The following is a 15,251-nucleotide window of genomic DNA, read 5'->3' on the forward strand; positions in this document are numbered from 1 at the left end:
AACTATTAAAATTCCAAATATTCATCCAATTTGAAAACTTTTCTCTTCCCCAGCTATTCTGTATTTGGACTCTTTAGTCCCACAGCAGGGCATGTCCTCATGCCCCCAGTAGTTTATACTGTTCTGAGTGTCTGAAGGATTGTAAAGGGCTCAGAAGACAGAAGATAAATTACTGGTATGACTAAAATGACTAAAATGTGGGATCGGTGCTCTTTTGGGTAGGGCAAACATGAACAGCTAGTATACACCTGTAGTCAATTCCCTGGCAGGAAGCTTTCCTGAGAAGAACTCCTTCAGGACAGCTCAGGAAATCTACATTTGGCACCTGGAAAACATATGCTTTTGCCATGAATCTGTGAACTTGCAACTCACACCAGTACAACTATTAGAACTCTCATCTTTAGGTGCCCTTAGAATGAGTCTGATACTAGTCCTTATGTGCTTCAAAAATGTGTGTGCTAAGCTCTAAATTGGTCTCCCAAATTTTAATTCCCATGGTTTGAGGTGAGAGAAGAGTACTCCTCCCCTTTTCCATGGCTGGATGGAGAACCTGGGAGACACATATAGCATGCTGACGATGTCCTTTAAAGAAATCCTTACTATAGCAGTTTCTTCATTCTCCAGTGAATCTATTGCCTTTCTTCATAGACTCAGAAGGCAGGCAACAGGCTAATGCTGTTAGTACTGGGTTCATAGTCCCTTAGTATGACCACCACACGTTGTACAGCATCTTCTCTAGGATGTGCAGGTATAACTTGTATTGTATCATATTGTGTTACTCTTGACCTTTGGCACCCCTGCTCCAGACACAGGAAACTTCCCAGTTATCATAGTATCGTATACATGTAGAAGTCGTCTGTACAGAGATAGAATTTAAACTGTAGGTCTGCCTGAGAATATCAAAGAAAAGAGAGAGAGGCAAGAAAAAGGACTCCATCTGAGAGCTTCAAAAAACTCTAATATTCAGAGGTAAAATATAGGAGAAATTTTGCAAAGGAATTTAGGAGAGGTGAGGAGAAAAATACAGAGTTTGTATAACAGCATTTTGAAGCATAAAAGGCCAAGCAATATCACAAAAATTCTTCCCTGCCTGAGAAGTTTGTTTTTTTGTCACTGTTTTCCCATGACAGATATAAGTCCATTTGTGAACCTTAGGATGTACTGTAATTTTTTACTAAGATTGAAGGCATTTGTGAACCAAAATATCGTAAATTGACTTTAAAAAATACAAGTAAACGGCTTTTAGTTCACTTGATCAATAGAAAAGTCTTACAAAAGGAAATTACTACATTTCAGTTTTCAAGTTTTGTGGCACAAAGAAGAAAACTGAAACAAAAAAAGAAGAATAAAAACAAAAACAGAAAACTACTGGGAGAGCAGCCACTATTCATTTTCACTCTCATACCCAAAAGTTAGAACATAATTGCTGGCTCTATTTGGGTTAAAAAGTTGACATTTGAGCTGAGACATCCATTTCTGGTTGAAGTAGAATAAGCACATTGTATACTGACATTTTTCACTGTTCAAATGAGTTGAAAATGAATAATCTTAGAAATGTTTGCGTGGCATCAGTGAATACGTAAATGAATCGAAGAATGTATGTATTATGTCCATACCCCAAACAACATGAAAATTTGAGAATGTATGAAAGATCAGATTTATATTTTTTCACCTGCATTCCAAATAGAGTATCATCTTCTAGTTAAGAAATGTGGTATAACTTAGCCTACCATATATGTTGTCCCCCACAACTTTTAATTACAGATTTTGTTTTCACTTTGTAGTTCAAATTATTTTGACTTTGAGTAGAGACAATTATGTGTGTGTGTGTGTGTGTGTGTGTGTGTGTGTGTGTGTGTGTGTGTGTGTATGTGTGTATTACAGACCTGGACTCGTTATTTTACCTAGACTGCTGGTCTCAAACTCTTAGGATCAAATGATCCTCTTGTCTCAGCCTCTTGAGTAGCTGGAATTACAGGCACGTGCCTCTATGCTTTGTGTATATAATTTTAAAGGGAGATTTAGCTATTAAAATCAAGGATCAATTTCTACATTTATTTAGTTGCATTCTGTCCCTTTAAAAAGGCTTAAAAATAAAACCAAAGTACTCGAACAATACTTTATGCATAACTAGAACAACAGTTATTATCTGTGAAACCATTTTGAGGCTAAAACATCATTTTTAGCATTTTCTAAACTCTAGTAAACAGATTTAAACATTTGAATTTAGGAATTTCAACTAAGGCATCAACTCTTTTTTTGGTAAACAATGGTAATTAGGACTTTGCCAAGTAGGAAAGGTACTTTCTGGCACAAAGATATGCCTTCTTGATTATATAAGGTGGTGATTATTTCCACCCAAAGCTATTTTTAAGTTGCTCCCACCTGCTTGCATGTTTGTGAAAATCAGTTCTGGCCTGATAAAGCTTGCCCTAACTAGATAGCTGGCATAAACATCACCAATGATTTGCTTCGATAAACATGAACAAAAAAAGCGATTCCTGTTTTCTTTCAAATCCTTAATTGTAGGAATTCGCTTTGAAAATTCATTATCCTTTGTTCTTAAATCACTCATTCGCCAATCATACATCTTGTTTTATTTCTGCAGATTTTCTACATGTGTGCTGCATTGGGACCAGTCACCCAGAAAGACTGACTAGACTTTCAGTCTTGGGAGAGTAGCTCCAAGCACACATGGTAAATTTAAAGGGGGTTTGATTAATTTTAGTCAATCTGGATAGTTCAATTGCCAGGAATTCGGGAGGCAGAAACAAGTCAAATAGCTGATTATTGACAGTGGAACTGGGATCAATGTCCCCTGAGGTTTCCAGGACTCAATACAGTTTCAAGTTGAAGGGAGTTAGGCATGGTACATGGCAACCAAAAAAAAGTGTAGGAGGGAAGTTCAGAACTGAAGACTTTCCTTCAACCTGGAGAAAGAGCAGAGGGTCTCAAAGGGTTATGGTGTTTTCTGATCACTTTTTGTAGTTTGACTTAAATTTTTAAACTTGCATGAGTAAACACATGCACATAATAAAAATTTTCAAAAGGCTTAACGATATGTAATGAAAGGGAAGCCCCTCTTTAAGTCCTCAGTTTTCTTCCCCAGAAGAAACCACTGTACCAGCAGCTGTGTGTCCTCCTTACAGAGATATTCTGTGTATACCTGAACACACATGCATACATATATGACCTAACTGAGAAGCAGACATGCATTATTCTCATTTAATTCAAGAACTTCTAATTTACCGCATATTGGTTTGTTCATCCTAAGATTTTTCTTGTCCATGGAGCAATAAATTGTCTATAGTTACTAGCAATTATTTTAATCTGATTTCAATCTGTGTTTCATACTTTAAACCTGTTCTTTTATATTAAAATGTAGAAACAAACAACTGTTAAATATTTTATGGAATTTATCTAATGCAGGGATGAAAATAGTCTCCTGAGCCAAATATTCCCTGAACTAAAAGTAACATAAGTTATCACAATAAAAAATAAATTCCTATAAACAAGTGGAGATTTTTATCCATATAGGGTGGAGCTGCAGCTACTTCCATAACTTATTAAGTATCTATAAAATGAAGGTCATTTCACTATAAAGTGGAGGGTTAGATCTGTTTTATAGACAATATCTTCCAGGAAGCACCCAAATCTTAGACTCTTCTTATCCTACCAAGGTCCCTAAAGAGTTTTTCATCAACGAAAAGTCTTTTTCACTTTAACAATAAAAACGGTGGAAAACCTCCCTCACCACAATAGTGGAAAAGGAACGCCCTGGTCTTCTAAGATTAAAGGTCATATCTTATAGGATGGTTGAAGGTAATGGAGATGATGAAAGCTAAATTCTCAAGTGTGTTACTACTTGAGAGCTGAAGATGCAGGAGCACAGTTGTGGGACAGCTGGAGACAGCAAGCTGGGCAGAGCCCTGGACAGAGGCTAGAAGCACCAGAATCCCTGGCTCCAATGTGGCTCTAACCACTGAGCTTATCTGCAGTTTACACAACTTTCATACTAACTGTAGATTTAATGATTACTTTACAGATGTGCAGACTTTCTTAAATGAGTCAATAATCCTGTTAATAGTTCCTCCTGATAGAGGTTTGCTTAGTGAAATATGGCAGAGAAGGGGAATCATTGGGAAATAATGAGAACAAGTTTCCTCATGTATGTATGCAACATTGATATGTCTCATTAAGAGCTTGGGAACGAAGGAAATAATTTTGCCTTGGAGAATTAAGCTAACAAAATCTGTACTACTAAGATAATGGATACGAAAAGAAACCGACAGATCACCTATAACTGGATGATGGTAGGATTTTGAGAAGTAATTCAGTTCCAGAGTGGGTGTGGGATTTGATTATAATTTAGTATAAAATTGCCTAATCAAATATATTGTATCCTTTTCAGGGAAAGACAGCAGAAGAGAGACAATGAGGAAAAGAGAAACCAAGTCCTATTTTCTGAATATTTGATGAATTTTTAGATATACAGATAAATAACTTTCATTGCTTATGAGCAAAGAGCATATATTTCTCAATTTAATAAGAAAATTGTGTGAAAACATAACTAAAAATTTCCAATAATAAAACACAACTTGCCGTGGTCTACTCTGGATAAAATATTTCTTTGTGTCAGTTTTAATTTATTTATAGTCCTAGTGAATATTATTTTTATTTCTCCAGATAGATATACAAAAGAGAGAGTGACTTAAATGGGAAACACAACTTTTTGGTCACAAGAAATTGCTGTATGCCATGAAATTGTAACAGGTATTCATCTGGTGTATATATTTCAATCTCACAGGAGTATAAACACTGTTGTGAACTGCACTTGTGAGGGAACTAAGTTTCACACCCTTATGCGAATGATGATGATCTGAGGTGGAGCTCAGATGGTAGAGCTGAGGCAGTGATGGAAGCAGCACTGGGAAGCAGCTGCAAATACAGATTAACATTAGCAGTGAGCTTTGATTGCACATCCCCTCCATCCCCTCATCCATGTAAAAATTGTCTTCCATGAAACCAGTCCCTGATGCCAAAAAGGTTGGGGACCACTGATCTAGATGACAAGAGATGGCTTTCAGTTTACATTCAAAATCTGCCCATGGAATATTGAATAAGATAAAGATAGCTGTATCCATTCTTACTTAATTCCACTGTCTGCCTGCCAACTGTCAGCTTCCTATGGTTGGGAATCCTGATCTCGTCATTTGAGATTTCAGCTTTTCCGCCATTACCAGTCTGATGAAATTCAGTATACACTGTGCCTTGAAGCAACTTTCCTGTCTCACAGCTGAGGTGCTCAGTTTGAGTTCAGGCAATTTGACCAAACTTTCTCAATCATTATGGGGTTTCTACTCAAGAGCTTGATGATATTTATTTGCCTATGCATCTGGCAGCCTCTGTATGATCACCCTAATTTAGCAGTTAGGCTCAGTAACTTTGAACTTCAAAATGAGTGAGGTGTAGTTCACAATACCATTCTTCCTTGATGGTCCCATTTATGGCTATTTTAAATTCTCAGATGAAAAGAGACATGCAGGAAAGGGAATCCTGTACATTCCCTAAGGACAATAACTCAATCTCTGGCTCTTGACAAGCAAAACCAAACAAACAAACTACTTCTCTTATATTCTTTGCCTAAAACGTCTTGGTTTCTACCTACACAATCCATAAGGCCTCCTAAATAGTTTTTCCTAGAACAGAAAGAATCTTCCCACTGATGTCTCCACCTGTAGAGACAGAAAATACACAACTTTGAATATTAGCCCCAATTTCTATCCCTCCAAAAACATAGTTGAATTCTTATTGTCCAGGACCTCATTTAATAATTTGTCTCATGTAATCTTCCCAAGAACTTTATAACACAATTATTATTACCCCCATTGTATTGGTATAAGAACCTATATCAAGGACACACAGTTATTAAGAGGCAGAGTTTGGATTCGAAACTAAGCTGTTGCTGATCTTATCTATGATGCTGTTGTCCCAAGTAACACCTGGTAGGAATTAAGTTATCGGATTTCTTTAACATCCAACCAAGATCCAAGAGAATGAGACATCAGATGGTACATTTGATGGAGGTATAAAGTTAGGGAAGGGAGGAAAATGAAGATGTATGATATAGGTATGCTGTTCAGACAGCCTCAAAACATTATAGCTCAGAGCATGGTGAATTTGAGCATCTGGAAATCAGTTGAAAAGAGGATGGCATTTCTAGAACAAAAAATTGTCAGATTATTTGTTTACCTCCTACTAGCTCTTGCTTCTGCATGTCTCTTGTTCCCAAATTCTTTCTTCCACATTTTGACTTTAATAAAACCTGCCTCTGTGCCCTTCTGCCATTTGAAAACTCCCTAGGCTTTAATATCTGCCTGTTTTTAACTTGACTTGTCCTGCCAGGTCTGTGTAACCTTAGTTCCTCCCAGGGTTCTCTGGTTGGAGTGGCAAATAAATTAATATTAGGTAAATATTTCCATAGCTTTTTACAGTATGCTGTAAGAGTAGATGAATGTAATAGTGTAAGAACTTCTCTTCAGGTATTCATTCTTCTTCTCTTCCACTAGTTAGGATCAGCACACTTGAAAGCCTCTAATATGTCCACTCCTGCTGTGCACTCATCAGACTGTATGATACACAACAACACAAATCTTTCAAAATGTTTTTTAAATGTCTAAAAATAGTTTTGATAAGAGGTCTGCTTATTTTATTTGCAGAATTTTATGTGATTCACTGAATTTACATCTTTTGAGGAGGTTCATTAACTCAAAACTTTATGATAAAGACCAAAATGTAAAATCTGAGAATGACTGTATTGTGTTGTGAACTCAGGAATGATTACATACATTTGTACATACTGTACAGTGGTCTTTTGACATTACTAACCTTTGCAATTCGATCTTGTCAGAGAACTTGTAAAAGCCTTCAAGGTAGCAATTAGGGCAACTATCTCTCTGCACATTGGTTCCAGATTTATTTTCTTACACAATTCAGACTCCATTCATGATCTTATGCTAGTCCTGGGTTATTCTTGTTTCACTATCAGTTGTAACAATGCCTTTTTAAAAATAAAAATAATTTTGTCTTTGCATTAGTTAAAAGTTCACTTTAATTACAGGTCTTTAAGTCTCTAACATTGAAGGGAAATTGCTTTCTTCCAATGTTTTGGGAAACATCTAGATATAACTTTTAATTTGTTTATCTTCACCACTTAAAAAATCCTGAAATCTAGACATATTAAAAAAGTAAATTGTAAATGTTGGTGTTGGTTTTCCATTAAGCTCTAGCAATTGTGTCTCCCAATATTATCATCTTGCTAAAGATAAAAAGAAAAAAATAAAGATGAATTATATGTGAAACATTAAAAAAAAAAAAGGCACCTACAGTAAGACTATCTAAAGGTGACTGCACTGTAATCCAACTTTTATAAAAGTGAGGCCTTGTACAGCCATCCCTGCAGTGGCACTAATATGCCAAGGACAGGTATGATTGACGCTAGCATGACTTCCATGCTCAGTCTCAGAGTTTGACAGGACTGACTGCATCTTTTAATTGACTTTCATCCCTTCCCATCATCACCCTTCATGAGCAAGCGGGCTAAAATAGTATTCACAACCACAAGAGAAAAGTGTATGAGGCATCATCTTGACAGCGTTCATTTAAGAGTCATGATGGTAAAATCCAACCATTTTACATTTTTGCGCTGATGATCTTGTTGCAGATAGATCGATTTTCCTTGACAGCTTTTCCAACCATTTCCAGAATACATGTATTAACTTTCCAGCTTTTAAAAAAAAATTTTAAGGATAATAACATTCTTACTTTTCAACTCATACAATACATATATCCTCATTATAAGATGGGCTAAATAAAATAGACTAGAACAGGTAAACCTAACACCCACCTTGTCTACCCACACCAGCCTCAGACACCTCCCCAGAGGTATTTTCATCTGTTTTCTTTTATCTTTTATACATTTACTTTAAAATCATGTCTCCACATAGAAATTATGCAGCTTTTTAAACACAAAATAGCATCAGATTTTATGTATTGCATCTTGCTTTTGTGTTGAAGAGATTTTATGAAGGCATATATGGATTTGCTGCATTAATAAAAGATGGGTAATATTTCTAAGTATTTTAGATGGTTAAAATTTTACATAAATGGTGTCTGATACATAGTTCCTTAATACCATGACAACACTGCTGAAATCAGTGGGGTACCTCTGTATGCAGTGACATGAAAAAAATCTATAGAGCATCGTGAGTGATAAAAAGGACAATTTGTAGATTATGACACAGTATGGAAATATGTGTGTGTGTGTGTGTGTGTGTGTGTGTGTGTGTGTCTGGATGATCTGATCTTAAGCCTATTTAAAATTTTTTTTATTTTAAAGATGTGGGGTACAATTTAGGATTAGGTATACAAGTGGTCATCATGCAGGTAAAGTTTGAACCTCTCTTTTGTCCCCATTTTGCCTGGTTAGAGATCAGGTACCCTTAATGATGTTTTGTCCACCCCCACTTTCCACGCCTGCAGTATCCTGCCACTTCCAATCCCTTTCTTTCGGTATTATGGTAATTGTTCAGGATCCCCTTATGAGTGAGAACATGTGGTACTCTGTTCTTTGTTTCTGTGATAGATCACTGAGTATGATAGAAAAAAATTTTAATCGCATTTTTATGGGGAGGGTGTATATATGAATACATAGACAAAGATAGAATAATACATCCTAAACTGTTATTATTATGTATTTACTTTATGCTTAAATTATTATGTATTTACTTTATGCTTAATGATCCACAGATTGCACACATTTTATTATGTTTATTTTATCCAACTATACTGAACATGAACTGAGCTCTATTTCTGTGCCAGGCACTATGACAAAAATATGAGTAAATGGTGAATAAAAGTGTAATGTTTCCTAACTTCTATAGTTTTCCCTGAGTGAGCTTATCTCCATCAGTTGGTGGCTGTTATTAAACTTTAGGATTTCTGTTAGCTGGTGAAATATTCTTGAGCCTTCAATCCCTGCTCATCCACATTTTTATTTTTACTATTTTCTTAGTCCAGTCCACAGCCACAGTATCAATTGGATTTGTTAATCATGGTTTCATTTAAGAATAGTTTCTTCTTTCAATCCTATGATGGAGACAGAACAGATAGAAAATTGCCCTGCCTTATATGGTTTCTTAACATTTTTAAACTATAGATGATAAATTGGATTTTGTGAGGTTTAAAAATGTGTCAGTATGAAATTGTTTTTATGTAACATTGAGACAAAGTTAGGAAGTAGAAAACCATGTGGACTCTCCTATATAAATAAATCTAACTTTCTGCATTGGCCCTGTGGTAAGCTAAATTTTACTTTATTTATTTATTTACTTTTAGTTGGAGTCTCACTCCGTTGCCCAGGATGGAGTACAGTGGCACGCTCATGACATGGCAATCCCATCTCCTGCTGGACTCAGGTGATCCTTCTGCCTCAGCCTTCCAAGTAGCTGGAACTACAAGTGAGTGCTACCACACCCAGTTAATTTTATGCTTTGCTGTAGAGATGAGGTCTTGTCAAGTCACCCAGGCTGTTCTCGAACACATGGACTCAGGCAATCCACTCACCTCGACCTCTCAACGTGCTGAGATTACAAGCTTGAGCCACCACGCCTGGCCTAAGTTTTATTTTTAATATGTAATTCCAGATCTCACAAATTGTTAGAAAGTTGTGAATATGTTCTAATTTCCTACCAGTGAAGATCACTTGATACCATCTTAATCGTATTAACCTCCAATGAAATCTACTACTCCGTTCTAATTGATTAATTTTTTCAAGACTCCAGCCTATATAACTATATGGTTACTAAATTGCACTTACTATCAACAGATAGTCTTTCTCTTTCTCTCTTGCCTACTACTAATACAAAGACACATGTAAATAATTTTAAAACTGTTCTATTGCCCACTTAAAAGTCAGCAAAATAATAGCAATAAGAATTCAATAAGAAATCCAATTCTGTTAGAAGAATCTAATCTTCAATGGTCTGGACAAATAATTTAAACAGAGATGGGCTGATGAGAACTAAATTTGGTTCAAGAATTACGGTTCAATGATATGCTCAATTAGAAACTTGCTTTTGTTGCCACATTAAGGGCATTCACTATCTTCTCCCAGTCCTAAAAATGGGGACTGTATGTGGTGAGGGAATGTTGGAAGTGAGAATCTGTATTAAAGAGACACAGGATATTGGCCACAGCTTACTTTTCTCTACAAATTCTAATTCCTAGTATTCCTATTGTCAAGCTCAAGACAATATCAAATGTGCTGAGAGTGGTACAAAAGAGTGGACGCCATCAATCTTGGCCAAGACAAGTGATTCTTACTAAGAAAGATGACCTCAGCTGCATTATAAACATAGTGGAGCATGATAATCAAGAACACGAGCTTGGGGCTGACTTTCATGTATATAATGGTATGAAATGAAATTCAACTGAAGACTTTCTTTCTTTTTGGTTAGTGTTGCATGGAACATCATTTTATATTTTTTTCTTTCAGTCTGTCTGCATCTTTCTATTTATGGTTTTTTTGTAAAATGTATATAGTTGTATTACTTTTAATCCAACCTAAAAAATTCTTTTAACTGGAATGTTTAGGATATTTACATTTAGTGTAATAATTGAGACACTTAGGTTTAAGACTATTATGTTTTTATTTGTTGACAATTTGTTCATCTATTTGTTTCTTTATTCCTCCTTTTCTGCCTTCTTTTGTATTAATGAAATTTTTATATTTCATCTCTTATATTAGCTTTTTTGATCATGTTTTTGGATTCTTTTAGTGTTTTCCTAGAAATTAAAAATGCTTCTGGATTTACTAGTCTATCTTAAACTAGTAATTTTGCTATACCCTAAATCTTGTAAGAAATTTATATCAGCATAACTTATAACTTCATTTATACCTCTTATTCTGTCTGCTACTGTCATATATTTTACTTTGAGATATTATATAAGACATTTAATGCTTGTCGCTTTTATTGGTCATTATTAATTAATTTTTACCAATTTATTTTCCCAATCTGAAGTTGCTGATTACTACTCAAAAAAAAAAATTTTTTTTTTTTTTGCTTCCATCTGGAATCAAATTTTGTCTGAGAATGATTTTTTCCCCAACAAATATAGACTTCTAGTTTGGCACTTTTAAGATACCATTCTATTGTCTTATGTTTTCTATAGTTTTATATTGAGAGGTTATTATTCATTCCTGTTGTTTTTCCTTAAAGATAAAGGGGTTTTTTTTGTTTTCTAGGGTGCTTTTAATAATTTCTCTGTGTCGTGATTATCAGTAAATTGACTGTGATGTGTCTAGGTATAGTTTTCTTTTAATTTATCTTGCTTGGAATTCATGGCGCTTGAGTTGGAAAATTGCTGTCTTTCATACGATTTGCAAAGTTTTCCGTCATTATTTTCTTCAGCTATTGCTTTTATCCCATTTTTTTGTTTCTATTTCTAGAATTCCATGTAAGTTTTTATACTTTTTTTTTTTTTTTTGAAGTTGGAGTCTCACTCCGTCTGCCCAGGTTGAATGCAGTGGCACACTCACTGCCACCTCAGCATTAACCTGCTGGGTTCCGGCAATACTTCCACCTCAGTCTTCCAAGTAGCTGGAACTACAGGCATGTACTACCCTGCCTGGCTAATTTTTAATTTATTGTAGAGATGAGAATTTGTCAAATTGCCCGGGTTGGTCTTGAACCCGCGGGCTCAGGTAATCCACTCGCCTTGGCCTCCCAAAGTGCTGGAATTGCAGCCTGAGTCACCGAGCCTGGCTGAGTTATACTTGTTGAATGTATTCTAAATTTCTCATGTTCTGATTTGATCTTTCCATTCTTTATTTTACTCCGTGATTCATTTATATATTTTCTAATAACATATCTTTGAATTTACTAATCCTGTCTTCTAACTTTTCAGTCCATTGTTAAACTCATCAAATGTGTTCTTAATTTCAAATATTTACTTATTGGTATAACATTTCTATTTAATCCTTTTCATGATTTCTAATTTTCAGTTGCAGTGCTCCAAATGGATTCAAATGTAATAAATACTTTGTATTTTTATCTATTTTTGTCCATTATTTTTTCTATTAGTTCTTGCATAATAATCAGTAATTTTGAAGTCTTTGTCTGTTTATTCCAATATCTGGATCATCTATTGTCTACGTCTATTGACTTTTATTTTTTGAGTACTGATAATTTTTTTGTGCTTCTTGCCTAGCAGTAGCGTTTATTGTCTGTATTTTGAACTGAAAATTTGTGGGCCCCCACAAGTGATAGAGCCTTATTGAAAAGTACTTAAGGTTAAATAAAGTCATAAGCATGGCACTCTGATTCACAGGGTCAGTGTCCTTATAATGAGAGACATCAGCAAGCCCGCTTCCTCTCACTATGTACTTATGTGAAGAAGCCATGTGAGTAACACACACAGTGAAATGGTAGATACCTACAAACCAAGAGGAGGGGGCCTCAGGATGAAACCTACATTGTCATCACCTTAATCTTACTTACAGAGGGACTTACTAGCCTCTGTAACTATAAGAAATATGTTTCTGTTGTTTAAGTCACCTCTTCTGTGGTATTTTGTTATGGCAGACTGAGCAGACTAACATCATATACTTGGCATTATAGATGATACTTACCTATCATCTGTAGATCTCTAGATCATGTTATCATTCCAAAGAGTGTTGAATTTTGTTTTGGCAGACAGTTAATTTACTGGTAGATTAGATTTTTCCTGCCAATGCCTCGTTTTTTAGTCTTTGCTGTGTGTGTGGGGGGGGATGCATTTAAAATTCACCCTTACTCCTAGGTTACAGCCCTTATTCCTAAGGCATGATCCTTACTGCTAGAATGCGGTCTTCTTGAGGTCTCAATGACATGTCCAGTATGTTCACAAGGTTTTCTAAACTCTGACTAGATCTTAACTCTAATGTCGTTCCAGAATTCTGAGATCTCTGTACTTCAGATCTCTGGATTCAGGAGTTTTCAGACTCTAGGCAGCTGCTCTTTCATGAGGTGAGATATCCCAGAAACTCACTACACAATATACAGTTTGGGAATTATTCAAGCTCCCAGGGTATTTGCATGGAAGTATCTCCATTTCTCTCTCTGTGACTGTTTTCTCTGACACTTTTAACTTCTGAATCCATCTGCCTTAGTAGTCCTGAACTCTTACTTCGTACTGTTTTTTGGGCTTTACTTTCATGGATGAGGGCTCTTAAAATGATCCCAAGGAGAAAATTTGGGTGAATGGGAACTAAACCTAAGTAATTTCCCTTTATCAGGGCTTGTAGCCCTGCCTTGGTTGTTTACTAATGCTTGCAAAACAGCTATTTTGTATAATTTGGTTTGCTTTTATTGCTGTACCCAGTAAGCAAAAAAAAAAGCTCAATCATAGTTAAATCAGACTTACCTTTGTCTAATATTTAATTAAAAAAAAACCAGATACAGCAATAAAATACTCATCCCAGAGGCACACACACACACAAAAATCATTAGCAACAACAAAATAAAGAAAGGAGTATTTCTTGCCATGAAACATCAAAGAAAAAATTCTGAGGAAATTAAAGATTATAGTATAGACAGTCCTGGCTTTTCAGAAGCAGTATTTATGAGTCTTCAAATCCTGGGTATTCTTTCTTTCCAATTTAGAATATCTCTAAATTTAGAGTGAAGTAAACTATGCAACTATTCTTACTCTTTTCTGATGGGAGAAAGGCTTAGGAGAGAAAGCAGAGGAAATGGCTTAGGATAGAAAGCTTTCATCCTGAGGCCTCTCTTCTAGGTTTGTAGGTAGCTGCCATTTCATTGTGTGTGCACATGACCTCTTCACATTACGTCTATAATGACAGGAAGCAGGCTTGTGGATGAATCGCATTATAAAGACACCGATCCTGTGGATCAGAGTGCCATGCTTATGACTTCATCCAACCTTAATTATTTTGTAAAAGGTTCTATCACCTGTGGGGGCCCACAAACATTCAGTTCAAAACACATTCTCCCAGAATGACTGGTGTAAGTATTCTCAAACCTGAGGAAATCTTTTGTTGGACAATATCTGATCCTGATTGCTTGCACCAAATTCAGGGTCTTTAGGAAAACCTCAGAAGAAAAGCAAAGCATGTAACCTCTAACAGAGTCTGCACAGAGACTCAGAGATGACCTCTTCTCTTTCCTTTACCTTCTCATCCTAGAATGGTAGACAGAATGCATAGCTCACCTTCAAACCTTTGCTTTATAGAAAAAACAAACATGTCTCAAATAAGAATAAAAATAAGAATTGAGCCAAGTAGAATTCATTTAGCATGTAGCATAGAAAATATAATTTCTGATCAAAAAAGAAACAATATAATAAATATAAAAATATGGTATGGAGAAAGAAAAAAGAATCACTATAAGCAAAATAGGCTAATAAAATACATTCAAAGCATATTCTCAATTACACAACACAGCACCTGCAAGACCTCCTTGGAAACACTAAATGAATAAATCAAGGAATGAATAAAAATAAAAAATCAATGTCAGAAAAATCATGGCGAAGTAATTAACTGAATTTTATTCTATTTAAATATAGAACTAAGTTCAAACCACTTTGAGCTTGGAGTTATACGTGGAATGCGAATATTATAAATCCTGACAATGAATAAGTAACATCTAAGAAAAAATAGAGAAAGAGGGAAGAAAAGGTGAGAAATAAAAGAGCTACCTTCCTCTGTTTTAAATGGCAACACATCAGTTGGTATTTACTAAAACAAATATAAGTTTAAACATAAGGGAGTCATGTGATTTCAAGTAGTAATTACAACTTTGAAGGAATCTTTAGGATAAAATATCTCATCAGATGTAAACATCTAAAGTTCAGCCACTCTTTAAGATTCACTTTATGCCTGTAATTCCAGCTACTCGAAAGGCTGAGGCGGAAGGATCGCCGGAGCCCAGCAGGTCGAGGCTGCGGTGGCCGGGAGCGGCCACTGCACTCCCAGTCTGGGAGACAGAGTGAAACTCCACTCAAAAAAAAAAAAAAAAAAAAGATTCACTTAATACATTTATCTTCTTTTTAAGTATATTCTTAAATTAAAAATAGCATTTTTCAGTATGATGGTACTAAGCCGACCTGTATGCCTCTTAGCATATCTATTTATCAATATATCTATGTTCTACAATATCTGAAATCATGATGGCCCTTTTATGTTAACAATA

Source organism: Carlito syrichta, unplaced genomic scaffold, assembly GCF_000164805.1.
Source record: "Carlito syrichta isolate Samal-C Ts95f unplaced genomic scaffold, Tarsius_syrichta-2.0.1 Scaffold83018, whole genome shotgun sequence".
NCBI classification, from domain to species: Eukaryota; Metazoa; Chordata; class Mammalia; order Primates; family Tarsiidae; genus Carlito; species Carlito syrichta.